This window comes from Propithecus coquereli, unplaced genomic scaffold (assembly GCF_000956105.1).
Source record: "Propithecus coquereli isolate 6110/MARCELLA unplaced genomic scaffold, Pcoq_1.0 Scaffold32, whole genome shotgun sequence".
Lineage (NCBI taxonomy): Eukaryota > Metazoa > Chordata > Mammalia > Primates > Indriidae > Propithecus > Propithecus coquereli.
Window position 1 is genome coordinate 1,231,348 of NW_012148841.1, and position 7,924 is coordinate 1,239,271.

The following is a 7,924-nucleotide window of genomic DNA, read 5'->3' on the forward strand; positions in this document are numbered from 1 at the left end:
ATCGCTTGAGCCCAGGAGTTTGAGGTTGCTGTGAGCGAGGATGACGCCACGGCACTCTAGCCCGGGCAACAGAGTAAGACTCTGTCTCAAGAAAAAAAAAAAGATAGAGTTGACTTTTGTCAAAATATAAAACATTTTATTTACAATTAGAAAAATTATCATAAATGATATTGGTTGCATCTATTTTCTGAACTCATAATAAGTAAATTTGTCCAGAAGCTGTGGGTGATTATTTTTTTTGGAAGTGTTCTGGTAGAGATTTTCTTTTTTTATGAATTAAAAGAATTCTAGACACACTCTAAATATTTGATGATGTAGAAGAAGAAATCAGAAAACCTTGAATTTGTTCTGGCATCTTATTCTGAAATCACTATTGCCGTGTAGAAAGATGACTTGCCTGGAGCAGGACAGAGCCCAGGATTAGTTTAAGAAGACATTGTAAGAATACTTCACATTCACAGGGAGTTTTAGCTAGCACCCTAGAGCACAGTTAATGAATTACTTTTTTGATCTCTCTGAAATTTTTTCAGTTAGGCTTAAACATGACAGCTATGGAAAGTTAAAACATTTTATTCTATAAAGTTCAAAGTGGCAAAGAGGTCTTGGAAATGCAAAGTTCCCTATGATATTCTATCAATGTTACTCAACTGTCTTTGGGGGATTAAAGGATAATTCTTATTCTGTGGCTAATCTTGAGCTTCATTCTTCACAGATCCAAGAAGCTTCCCAAAAGTTGCAAGACTTTCTGTGCTTCAGCACAGACATAGATACTTTAAAATGACTTTCCAACCCTTGGCTATTCAACACATTAAGTGGAGTACTAGAAAGAAGGAAACACAAAGTAAGTAAATTTAAAGGGAAATGATAGTTACAAATTTAACTAAACAATGAGAGCTATAGAAAAATGATACAAATGGAACAAAATGTTAAAAATTGGTGAATCTAGGTAAAGGATATTTTGAAATTCTTTTAATCTTTTTCTAGGTGTAATTTTTGAGGAATAAAATTTATAAAAATCAGTCATTTTCTAACATTTAAAGACTTTCCTAATTATCTTTTTGAAATAGATTTTTATTTAAATTCCATTGTGTTTAAAGAATGTACTTTGACTATTTTCAGTTTTTAAAATTTGTTGATACTTGCTGTCATGCCCATTACAGTTTCCTTTTGTATATGATCTAAGAATATATGAAAATAATGTGTACTTTCCTATTTAATTCTGAATTGAGTCTCTGTGTGTGTATGTATACTTTCCAATTTCTGTTAAAATCCTACATTTTTTCCTCTTTCTTTTCCTCTTTCTCTTTCTTGAATATGTTAATCACACAGTTATCTTTAAGTCCTTATCTGATAACTCTAATACCAACTCTAGGTCTTCTATCCCATGCCTTTTGTTAGTTTGTTTTTGATTTTGGTCATTTGGTCCTATGCATTGATATACGTCATTTTTACTGGATGCTGGACACTTAGGATAAAAAATTGTAATGACTCTGGAATATTTGTTTTGCTTCCAGTTACTATTTATTGCTAGATTTTGTTTTTATTTTTAGTTTCTCTCTCTCTCTCTCTCTCTCTCTCTTTTTGTTTTTTGAGTCTTATCTTTCATATGCAAGGATAAGGAATCAACCAACAGCTCAACAACTCGAAAGGGGGATTTGCCTACAGATTTTTACTCACTATTGTAGTTTCTTCATTTCGAGGATTTTGCTTCTCAAGTCCCATCCAATTTAGCAGATTTAAGCTCCAGTCACTGTGTTTCAGCCCAGTGAGGCTGCTACTTTTTACTTGAGCTCTGCTCCACCGTGCAATGAATTGAAAAATGTCTCCAAGGAAAAGGATGTGTGAATGTGGAACTCATCTTATGTGCTTCCATCTCTCCAGGATTGCAGTCCTTCAAATACTGCCTGAGTTGGTTCCTCTCAAATATTTTCAAAGAGTTGCTTTATATATTTTATCTATCTTTCATAATTTTTTGGTAGGAGGATTTGTTTGAAGCAAGTTACTGTTTTGTTTCTGTTGTAGTCAGAAACAAAATTTTGAAAAGTTATTATTTGAGCTTTCACTTATACCCTAAGGATTATAAATATTTCACATAAAATACTTTCAATATGTAGAATCTTCTATGTATAACATGTATTAAAATTTATGTTATTTGTGGCAGGCTTGATAATCTTCACAAATGCTACGTGTGTGTGTTCACATGTGTGTATACATATTTTTTCTTCCAAGCACAGCGGAGATCAGCATGTGGAAAATCTATTTCCAAGCCTCCTATCTAGGGTGCCAATATTCTTGTTGATATGCATTTATTAGACATGACTGATGCTCTCACTCAGGAGAAGATCTAGGGCAGAACAGGTCTTAAATAGTTAACTCAATAACAAAATTGCTAGGATGAGTCATTAACTTTAATGAAGAGCATTTTTTCTTTCCCTTTTATATTTTATCCACTCATGTAATAAATAATAGTCATAATAAAGCTATAAAAAGTCATAATGATGATTTTGGTGGTTGTATAATTTTACATTTCCAGAAGGGCTAAAGCATATCCCATCCATAATCAGTTGTTTAAATTATATGTCTTAAAATGACACTCAGTGTTTTAAAAAAGAAAATGTATTTTGGGAGAATTTCATCCTAAAAATAAATCTGCTTCAATTAGAATGCTTGAGTCCTCATTCTCCTGCTCATTTAGCTTAATGAATGTCATTAGCATGGGCTGTTAATCATAATGGATAAGATATGAGTTGCCTTCCATCTCCCTTATGTTTTCCACCCTAGGAAAAAAATCCTCCATGAAGGTAGGGTTTTTACCAGCTTGGCCCTGCCTCATCACAGGATAAGGATGATGAGACAAAAAATACATGTAGAGGCAATTTGATAAGAACATGGCCAGATTTAAAGCTTTGCTTTTCAATGCATTAGCTATGAAAATTCAACTGTATGGAAGAATGTGGATGATAATGCTTTAGAAAGTTTGAAAAATAAGATGATATTTATATAATATATTCAGTAATATTTATAATATATAACATATAAATTATCATATACCTGCCAAACATATATATACATATATACATATATGTTTGAGGGTGTGTGTGTGTCTTTATGCATTTATATATAGCTACCAAGATGTTATAAATTCAAAGCTTAATCTCACCTATTACCTAAAAGTATAGGTTTACTTTAGGGAATAAAATAATCTCTTTAGGGAAAAGCCTTCTGATGTACCAATAGTGAATGTTAAAGAAAACTGATAATTAATTCATGGCAGGCAGTAGTCAATAGAAGAGGGGTGGAGAACCCCTTTTGGATGGCCAAAGCAAAAACATCTGTACTTTTAAATGGTTTTCTTTTAGTATCAGTCTGCTTTTATAGTCTATCCTAGAGGACCTAACTTATTGGTAGAAAATTTCAGTACTGGAAGGTAGTACTATGGTAACATAGGAATGTTACATTTTTGTCTCAGAAAAGATCATCAAATCAAAATGTATGTTTTACATAAAGTGTGGCGAACCCCTTTTGGATGGCCAAAGCAAAAACATCTGTACTTTTAAATGGTTTTCTTTTAGTATCAGTCTGCTTTTATAGTCTATCCTAGAGGACCTAACTTATTGGTAGAAAATTTCAGTACTGGAAGGTAGTACTATGGTAACATAGGAATGTTACATTTTTGTTTCAGAAAAGATCATCAAATCAAAATGTATGTTTTACATAAAGTGTGGCTCAAGATTTTTAATATTCTATTTGTCTGGTGCAGAGAAATACTTTAAAAGATGATTCAGAACTCTCCTAGGGAGAGAACTGAGGAAATTGTCAATTTGTTGGCAATGTCAAGAAACTATGAAAGATTGATAAATAATCTGTCTATCATGCAGACACAAGAAAAAACAGAAAAACAAACAAAAAAGAAAAATAACTGCAAGAAGTCATAAAGAACGTGAGTCTTAGCAGTAAAGAATGAAGTCTTATTGTGGAAGAAAAAAACGAGTGAACAGAAGAGAGAGAGTGCGGAAAGATGAAAGAGCAAAAATAGCAGAATATAGTTACAAAACAGAGTTTACAAGGAACAGGTAAAATAAGGTGTACAAAAAAACACATTTAAGAGTAAAATGCAGCATAAACGCAAATAAGGGAAACAAGAAATATTATATAGACTGGCATTGAGGCCTAGCAAAGCTTTGTGAGATGGCAACAGCTGGATGCTGAGATAGTTGCTATCCTCTAAATCTCAGCTGCAACCAACACGGCTATTTTTCTCAAGTTATGAAACAAATATTCCAGCTGGATATATCATTAAAGGCTTGCTGACTCATTTTGAATTTGCTTGATCCTTTAGAAAACATAGATGGATTACTCAATCAAAAGGACATCCTTTCCTTGGGAACTGCCATTACAAGCTATTTCTGTGGACTCTGGAGCTAATTTTGTAGGGTATCATGGATAATAGCATCATACCCTAGAGCCATAGTGTCTGGGATCAAATACTAGTTTTGCCACTTGCTTCCTGTGTGACCTTTGACAAGCAATCCTCTTTGTGCCTCAGTGCCCTCATCAAAAAAGGGAGCAATAAGATTAACTTCTCATGAAGTTATTACAGAGATTAAATGTGTTGAGTCACGTAAAGTACTTAGAATAGTGCATGTCATATACTAAGTGCCATTTGCTTATTAAAAGAATAAATAAAAATTATATGTGCATGTTACAAGTACTCTTCTTGTTCATTCAGTAAATATTTAATATTTATTGAGCACCTGCTATCTGCCAGGCACTGTTCTGGGCACTTCAGATTCTGTTGTCAACAAAATTGACAAAAACTCTTATTTTCTTGGAAATGACATTTTCATAAATGTATTCTAGTAGAAATATTCTAGGTCTAATGACAACGATAATATCTTATTAGGCTCTTTTCTAATCTCTTTAGATACACTGCTATGTACTGAATCTATGTGTTCCCCCAAAATTAATATGTTGAATCCCTAACCTCCAGTGTCGCTGTATGTGGAATAAAAAAGTAATTAAGGTTAAATGAATAGGGTGAGGCCCTGATCTGATTGAATTAGTTTACTTATAAGAAAAGACACCAAAGCCCTCATATTCTCTCTCTCTCTCTCTCTCTCTCTCTCACTGTGCATGCAAGGAGTAAAGGCCATGTGAGGATGCTGTGAGAAGGTGGCCATATGCAAGTCAGGAAAAGAGTCCTCACCAGAAATTGAACTCTGTATGAAACTTGATCTTGAACTTTCCAGCCTTCAGAACCATTAGAAAATAAATGTCTGTTTTTAAGCCATCTAGTCTATGGTATTTTGTCATGACAACCTGAGCGGACTATTATCAGTGCTGACAAGTTGGTTCTATTCCTAGCCTCATTTCATAGATTAAGAAAGTGAGTCACAGAAATATTAATATTAACTAAGATATCAAATACCTACATGTTTCTAAGTACCTGTTTTTCCATCAATTAGTTGTCTACTTTAAATTTATTATTTATTATTCACCTATTCATCTATTTGTTCAACAAATAGCTCTTAATATTTTCTGATAGACCCTGAGTTCAAAGCCAGAGATTCTGGCTTCAGAATCCCTCCTCTTAATCAATTTGGTTTGCTGCCTCAGGTAACAATTTGGTAAAGCTGGAAACAATTTCATCTCTATTGAGCTTATTATAGACTCTTAATTCCCAATCACTTTATAATTCAAGGACACTATCTAGTGTTGGATTATGAAATACCTGAATAAATTAATATCCTCTAAGTAGTTTTCCTCATTCTCTAATACAACACCTTGAAACAGTCACAATGCCATGTCAACTCCACCTTCTAAATATTTTTTGAACACATCATTTCTTCCCAATTTCCAGCCTATTGCTGTCTTTATAAACCCTGTCTCCCAAATTCTCGGGGAGGTGGATTTGAGAAATTTCTCCCATCTCCCTGCTTAGCGCTATGAGAATGAAACTCTTTCTCTGCAGCAAATCCTGCTGTCTCAGTGCATTGGCTTCCTCTTGGGCAGTGGGCAAGTGAACCTAGTTGGGCGGCAACAGTTCTTTTAAAATAAGTTTAAAGTTTGGTTGAAAATTTTTAACTTTATTTAGAAGCCTCAGTCAATATAGGATTTATTATAAAAATATCCATTAAGAGAAATTCAGAAGGTGAAGAAGAATCAGCACATAGGAAGGAGAACTCCAAGAAGATCCAAGAGGAGCACATGGATATTTATTCTAGCACAATTTTTCAGTGTGATTCTTTTTCTAACTCTCCACTACAATTAATCATTTGTCTTACGTGTACTTTCTATTTTTCTTTATATCTCATAGATTTATCTGTCAGAGTTGCTACATCCTAATCTTCATCATATTTGTGGTTTCTTGATAAATTTGGCCCAATCACCTCATGATGTCTCCCCACATCATTTCGACTTCAGCAATTTCTAACTGTTCATTCTCTTGCTATATTTCTAGACAAAAATCAATCCATACAGCTTATCTTTTCTCTCTAGTCTACTTGGGCAATGACCTAGGCTGTGGCTTGCCTGCTCTTGGATTAGATATTCATCCACGATCCAATCAGTTGTGATCAGAAACCAAATGTTCCAAAGTGAGATGGAAATCACTCATTCACACCAGGTTTTATATCAGCTTTGGTGGTGATTGGAGGGGTGGTGGTGGTGGTGGTGGTGGTGGTAGTTAAATAACAGTGTGACTCCTTAACATAGACAAAATCTTCTCTCAGCCACAGTTCATTTCAAATTCAGACATGGTAGAAAGAGAAATGGCTTTATGCTTCTAAAACTTCAATGTCATATATTTTTGGTCAAGAAAAACATCTCTTAAATGAGGAAAGTGAGGGTCAAAGCGGTTAAGCAACATGTGCCCTGTTATATAACTAGTTACTGGCATAGCTGGGACTAATACCTAGGAGTTCTGTTTCTTGTAGCATATAAGCTATTTCAATTCCTTATTCATTTGAGACTGAACAAGAACAGAAATAAATTGTTTTGCCTGTGAATGAGTAATACTTGCACTAAACTTGTTTAGCATAATTCTGTAGTTTGTGGCTGACCACAGCTTTGGTGAAGGCATTGATGGATAGGCTTAAAGCTTCTGAACAACTTGTAATCAAGTTGGTTTTCAAGGTACTGACACCCACGTAACAGGTTTCTTGTTCAATCAAGGCTTTGTTTTCTTTCTGGATTTAGACTATGAGACAAAGATAAGAAATTTGGTTGGAAACAAAAACTTGCCAATTTCTTTACCTAATACATATTGCATAACCAGGATTCTATTTATGAGTTATAGTCATACCAAAGACACCACTATTTAGAAAGTAATGCACCATATTCAGGGCTTAAAAAAATTATAGAGAGATGAGAAGAAAAGGACATTTTTCCTATAACCGAAGTCTTTGGTTTTCAGAAAGTCATTAAATTTGGTGCTAAGGGAGAACAGCTTTTTCAGAGCTGTTAATGATGAACTGACAGGAGTAAGGAGCAGTGAAAAGGACAGACAGTATCTTTTGTCTTTCCCTGTTCCTTCATACACCACCCAAGAGACGGCACATTAAAATATATGAGTTTGAGACATTTGTTATGTATGGACCCAGGTGACTCCTGAAAGATGAAATCTACTAAGAAAAGGAGAGCAGGATTTTTTAATGATCTACCAAACATCAAAAAAGGGAGATGAAAGGAAAATATCTAGGGAAGAAGTGGAAGAAGTGAGGGAGTGGCAAAAAAGGCAAAATACTGTTTCAGAAAGTTTCAGAAAATAGTGAAGAGGGGTGATGTTGGCTAGGTACAACATGAATACCATCCATGTTGCACAGTAGCTTCAATCCACCTTTAGTATGTATCAAACATTTTACAAGACAACTATAACTGAATAAAATTAATACAAAATTTATACATTTCTTGCTACTTAACAGCA